Source organism: Mixophyes fleayi, chromosome 1 (assembly GCF_038048845.1).
Source record: "Mixophyes fleayi isolate aMixFle1 chromosome 1, aMixFle1.hap1, whole genome shotgun sequence".
NCBI classification, from domain to species: domain Eukaryota; kingdom Metazoa; phylum Chordata; class Amphibia; order Anura; family Limnodynastidae; genus Mixophyes; species Mixophyes fleayi.
In genome coordinates, this window is record NC_134402.1 from 352419354 (window position 1) to 352426327 (window position 6974).

General features: G+C 39.7%; 1 protein-coding gene across 1 annotated transcript in view; it reads right to left on the reverse strand.

Annotated features, from left to right (window-relative positions):
• LOC142094562 (transmembrane protein 132B-like) overlaps window positions 1–5922 on the reverse strand; it is a 472770-nt gene extending 466848 nt beyond the window's left edge. Inside the window, exons 1-2 of the mRNA XM_075176849.1 lie at window positions 5291–5922; window positions 3523–3607 (exon numbers count right to left, since the gene is read on the reverse strand). The gene's annotated coding sequence lies outside the window, so the exon portion shown is untranslated. The remainder of the gene's footprint in view (window positions 1–3522; window positions 3608–5290) is intronic.
• Window positions 5923–6974: the final 1052 nt, after the last annotated feature.

Consider the following 6974-nt stretch of genomic DNA (forward strand, 5'->3'; position numbering starts at 1 on the left):
TATGGCTTCTCTGGTGTCCCATAGGACCTGTGAACAGCTTTGTAAGATTGAAAATGAACCAAATTGGATTAACTTATATTTTAACCAGTTTTCGGTATAAGTCTGGTCTATACATCCATTTGGTTTTTCACTCATGCTTTCTTGTATTTGATATCTTTGGGCCTGATTCATTAAGGACCTTAAATGAAGAGGTATCTTATTTCAGTCTCCTGGACAAAACCATGTTACAATGGAAGGGGTGCAAATTAGTATTCTGTTTTGCACATAAGTTAAATACTGACTGTTTTTTCATGTAACACACAAATACTTGATAGCTTATTTGTACACTGAAATTTAAAGTTGATAATTGTGTGTTACATGAAAAAACAGTCAGTATTTATCTTATGTGCAAAACAGAACACTCATTGTAACATGGTTTTGTCCAGGAGACTGAATAATAAGTTTCTTAAGTTAAGAACCTTAATGAATCAGGCCCTTTGTGTTCATACTTTAGGGAATTGAAGTTGTGAGCATTGGAGAAGTACATCCAGTTATAGGGCCTCATTTAGATTTAAGAGGAAATCCAGCTAAAGGGCTGGATGGGACATCCTTGCTCAACCCTAAATAGCAGATTTTGTGTGCTACATGCAAAAGCAGCCAGTATGTTGCCTGCATGCAAAATAATTGTATTTGTACCTCGTAACATAATTTGCCCATGTTCAGATATGCACCGTCAGATAGATTTGCTCCTAACTGTAAATGAGCTCCTATAGTATTACCAATTCAGAGCATGTGTTGTAGCCGTTTGCTACGTATTAACTACATTTTTCAGTCCATATACCCGTCATCTTCATCACGATCCAAAGAGGCATACAGATTGCCTGTTTTTTTGTATTATTTTTTCCCAGTGCTTTAAATTTAAACATATATGTTTTAGATTCTGTGGGGCATATTCAATTGTTAGTGTTAACGCTAACAAACGAGCGCTCGAAAAATCTTAGCGTTAATACGGTAATTACACGCGGAATTCCGCGAGTAAACTACCGTATTAACGCTTTTCGCGCGCAATATTATAAACGGTAATATTTTTTGAGCGCTCGTTTTTCAGCATTAACGCTCACAATTGAATACGCCCTTTAAAGCATAGATCATTTTGCAGACCTGAGTATCTGAATTAGAAGATGGAGCTTACGATATTCAGTTTGCTCGATTCCAGCCTAATAAGGGTAATTGATACTTTGGGTGTTTGTTTGAACCCCAGTTCTTCCAGAGGGATGTCTATTATGTGTACTGGGCATATTTTACTTATATGTAGTAAGTCAGCACTCCGGCAAAGCTTCCTACTCTGTTTTGCTGGTGCATCGATTTATGTATATTTGGGCTTAGTTTCTGATAATTTGAAATGTTAATGAATGAAATGTTGGAAACCAGGCATGTGCATCAAAAGCAGAGATACATTGCAGAATGAGGAAAAAGCAGCAGCATAGTATGGCCTTCTACAAAGTAAGGGTTAAGTGTCTATTTAAAATAAGATTTGCACAATCTGATTGCCAAATTGCTAACATATCTGTTGAGTTCCCATGACCCTTTTGGTCTCATATTACAATAACTGTTTTTGATATTTTTGAGTACATTTTGCATGGCATCTTAACCAAACTAAATATCCCAGACTGCCTTCTGCTCTGGCCACTCATCACCCTTTTTTTTGTGTCCCAGTTCTGGTATTGTGTCTCTGGTCACGTGACCCTTTTCGAGCTGTTTTGTATTTCTTAATTGTTTTGGCCTCACCTGCTATCCAATCACGTAAGCACACCTGTCGCCTACACACAATGCAAACAGCTATTTGGTGGGATGAACCACTATTCGTTCAGTCTATTAGTTTTATACAAACCAATGTAACGTGAACATTAGTCAGGATGTGCCTAAGTAACTCCATCAGGTCCTAGTGCATCAGCATTCACATTGGTTCAGGCCACAAAATAGTTACCTCCGCTGGTACAGGTAACAGATCCTCTTTAAATCACCACTATTAAAGTCAATTTGATAATTTCTATAGTTAACATGTATTGGGCAGCACGGTGGCTCAGTGGTTAGCACTTCTGCCTCACAGCACTGGGGTCATGAGTTCAATCCCCAACCATGGCCTTATCTGTGTGGAGTTTATATGTTGTTTGCGTGGGTTTCCTCCAGGTCCTCTGGTTTCCTCCCACATTCCACATACTAGTAGGTTAATTGGCTGCTATCAAAATTGACCCTAGTCTGTGTGTGTGTGTGTGTGTGTATGTTAGGGAATTTAGACCGTAAGCTCTAATGGGGCAGGGACTGATGTGAATGAGTTCTCTGTACAGTGCCGTGGAATCAGTGGCACTATATAAATAAATGGTGATGATTGTTTCTAAATAAATATATATATATATATACACAGTATATATATTCCTGAGTATAGGAATATTGACCTCTCCCCCACATAGAAGGGGAGAGGTCAATACTCTAATGCTCAGGAATGTTCCATGCACGTCTAAGAGAACTAGGCTACACCGTGACTTTATCGGAGACCTGGTGAGGGATTTCTCTAAGTTTTATTTCATCAGAGGGAACACTGCAGGAGACCAGAGATGAATAGAGATGCTCAGCAGCATCATTAAACCGTTCTGTCTGTTTCTTTTCAGGAATCATCAATTTCTATCCCACAAACACAAATTGCTGCTTTGATAAATAAGTCAGTCTGTATCCCATAGTTAGTGCTGCACATTTATTTTTACTTTGTTGTGCGAGTGGCTATAATTACAAAACCATGGGCAATATGACTTTGCTTTGTTCTTATAATCTTATTTAACCTGTGAAGACCTCCCCATCGGCCAAGTAAGCATGCTGAAATGTCTGAGCAAACTCACTCAGTGGTTGAAACACAGTGCTGCTTGTATGATACATTAACGTGCTGAACAAGCCCTATACCTATACTGCCTGGAGCAACAGTGCCTCCAAGTGGTAGCATGGTATAATTACTGATTGACCACAACCACTGAATAAAGTGAAATCCTGACACCATGAAGTTTACATTTTTACAGATATGCTTGACTAATAATTTGTTTTCTAGACTGAATTTGGTATACTTGATTATTTTATATATCATACAATTAACTCTTGCAGAAGAACAGGTTTAAAGTGTACTGGGCGTCTAGTCAGATTAACTTCTGCAAAGCTCCTCTCTAAATGCATATGTTCCTGCAAGATAACAAATTACTATTTTTTGCTACTTGTGCAACTGCATGGTCACATCCTGGTGCATTGAAGCATAGGCATCCATTATGGTTTAGGTCTAAGTCTATACATCTCAAAGTGCTCCTTTTTCATCATGTGGCATTTCTCAGTCATAGTCCTAACCCAAATACACCGCATAGCAGATTTAATTGACTGTTGTTGTCCTATAAATTAGCATATAAATTCTGCAAAATGTGAATTTACAAATGCAGTGCAGAATGGTATTTTATGAAACAGGAAAGCAAAAACAGATCTCAGTGTTACCCCAGACCCAGCGCTCACCTGTATAGGGAGACAGGGTCTCTGGAATTGAGAAACAGGAGAGGAGAAACCACTGGTAATTTCACATCTCAGCATGTCTGAGGAGCTGTGGAGAATGAAATTACATCAGAATCTGTCAGACACTGGTAGTTTTGTATCAAAGGAGTGGAAGGAGAAGTGCGGCTGGAGAGGATATAGGCGTGGCCATTGCTGGGACCATTACTGCCTCACATAGGAATAAAAGCTGCACAGCTCAGCCTGCCAGAAAGTCGCTGGTAGAGTGAATACTGTGGAATGAAGTGCCACAGGTAAAGGCAAGGACAGAAAGGGCAACATCATTATGGACACTAGAGGTCCAAATCCCTTAGAGAGAGCTGAAGTCTTACAGAAAAAGCTGCATGTTTAAAAGCGAAAACTACCAACCTTACCGCCGAGCTGTCAATCTATCAACAGAGAGAGCTGCCAGATAACTAGAGACGGCTGCCTGAGTCACAGAAGTTAATGAAAATCCCAGAGGGGAGTATGTCATTGCCAGAGGTGCTGGGAATAATACCCACATCATTGTCTTTATCCTTATTATTATTATTATTATTATTATTATTACTATTATGATTGGGACTACAGTGCTCATCATGATTACTTTGTTCTTCAAAGTTAGAGTTATTGTTTTCATTAGAAAAGGACTCTTCATTATTTTTCTCAACATCATAGTTGTTGCAAAGACTTCCAACACCATATGCTGCTATCTCATCTTATAGTGTCTCAGAGCAAGAAGTGTGTTTATACTATGATTTACATTGTCCTAGTTTTAATTGTCAAACTTGGATGGAAATTTTCTCAGTCCAAAAGCTGTTGGCCATTTAAAGACTGTGATCTGTGTTACCACAAAAACAACCAAGACAAGAATGGAACTCCGACTAAGTACTAACTTGCTGCTGGTAAATTGCAACAGTTGTAGTTTGAAATGCTGTACAGGGATGAAGGAAGACTAAATAATGACTATGTTTTGGTATCCTGCAAACTAACATGGTACCCCTGCATCCAGGTATAGTATAAACATTGAACTAATTAGCAAAGTATACAAAAAGATCCAGTATGGAAGAAATGGGACTAAAAGTCATACCTCCCACCTGACCAACACTGCCCTGTACAATCTGTAGTACTGAATATAAGTTATGCGCAGGTCAACGCTAAATTTTTAATTACTCTATACAAAAGGAATGGCAAGTATTTAAGAGTTGCACTCAAACAAATACTGTATATACATGTAACTGCAAAAGCAAAAATACAACAATAACATTGCCACTAATCCTTCTTTTTTTAAACATGTCCTCCTCTCTCCTATCTACAGGAAGCCATCTCTTATCCATACCTCTCTCACCAGTTTCTGTCTCATTTCTCTCCCCTTTGCTTCCAAACTTCTTCAGTGACTTGTCTACAATAGCCTGACCCACTGTATTTCCATTCATTTCTATAGGGCGCCACGGACACCTTGTGGCGCCCTATAAATAAAAATTAATAAAATTAATAATAATAATTTCTACTCTCTGCAATCGGGCTTCACCCTGTAATTGAGACTAAGCTCAGTTATGTGAACAGTGATTTACTCATGGCTAAGTCGAAATGTCAATTCTTCATACTAGTCCTCCTTGAGATTTCTTCCGCTGTTGATACATACGTACGCCCTCTTATCCTCCACATTCCATACTCCCTTGGCCTTTACAGCACTGTTCTCCCCTGGTTCTCCTTCTACCTTTCTACATGCTCCTGCAGTGTCTCTACTACTTACATTATCCCCCTTCACTTCCTCTATCTGATAGGGTCCCACGAGGCTCTGTTCTTGGCCCTCTGCTTTCCTCTCTTTATATATCTCTCGGTGAACTAATACACTTATTTGGCCTCCATTGTCATCTCACTGCAGACAACATACAAATCTACAACTCTCTCCATCTCTTCTATCCCATGTGTCCAACTGTCTCTCTGCCATTTTCACCTGGATGTATTAATGTCCCAGCTTTACTGAAGGTTCAACATGTCCAAAATAGAGTGCATCGTATTCCCCTCCCCCTCCTAGTGTCACAATACCTCCTCTAGTCTTCCTCACGCTTGGCAGCATCACAGTATTTTCTGTTCCCCAAGACTGCTGCCTTAATGGCATCCTGGACCTTGTCCCCAGCTTCAACCCACACCTCCAGTCCCTTGCCCTTATCACCTCCTCTTTCGAAACATTTCTAGAATATGCTTCTTTCTCGGGACATTACCAATATGCCTATCCCTTCTCCGATCTCTTGTCTTGTCTACTGCCACCTCCTGCACCACATATTTCCACTCTACAATCTGTCCTAAATGCCACTGAGAGACTTATCTTCTTCTCCTGCCACTTCACATTGCTGCAGCAATGCCTCTCCATTACCTCCATAATTCAATTCTACTCTCCCTTAACTTCAAAGCCCTCACCAACTCCTCCCCTTAAAACATCTCTGATTCTGATTGTCTAGAGTTTTGTGGCACCTTACAAATAAACAATGATAATATATATTTTTACACAGTATACTGGGTATGGGAACTGTTTTATTAATCATTTATTTACTATACTTTAAACAGTGGCAATTCTGTAAAATCTGACCTGTCACTGATATCTACAGTCATGGCCAAAGGTTTTGAGAATGACACAAGTATTAGTTTTCGCAAAGTTTCCTGCTTCATTATTTTTAGACCTTTTTGTCAGATGTTATGATATACTGAAATAAAATTACAAGCATTTCACAAGTGTCAAAGGCTTTAATTGACAATTACATTAAGTTTATGCAATGAGTCAATATTTGCAGTGTTGACCCTTCTTTCTGAAGACCTCTGTAATTCGCCCCACAGGCTGTCTATCAACTTCTCGGCCACACAATTGGAGTTTGTCAGAATTTGTAGGTTTTTGTTTGTCCACCCGCCTCTTGAGGATTGAACACAAGTTCTCAATGGGACTAAGGTCTGGGGAGTTTCCTGGCCATGGACCCAAAATTTTGATGTTTTGATCCTTGAGCCACTTAGTTATCAAATTTGCCTTATGGCAAGGTGCTCCATCATGCTTGAAAAAGCATTGTTCATTACCAAACTGTTCTTGGATGATTGGGAAAAGTTGCTTTTGGAGAATGTTTTGGTATCATTCTTAATTCATGGCTGTGTTCTTAGACAAAATTGGCTGAGAAGCAACCCCACAAATGGATGGTCTCAGGATGCTTTACTGTTGGCATCACACAGGACTGATGGTAGCGCTCTCCTTTCCTTCTCCAGACAATTCATCAGAGAAAATTACTTTACCCAAGTCCTCAGCAGTCCAATCCCTGTACCTTTTACAAAGGCTTCTTTACTGGCCTTCTTGACACCAGGCCATCCTCTAAAAGTCTTTGCCTTACTGTGTGTGCAAATACACTCACACCTGCCTGCTGCCATTCCTGACCAAGCTCTGCACTGCTGGTGCC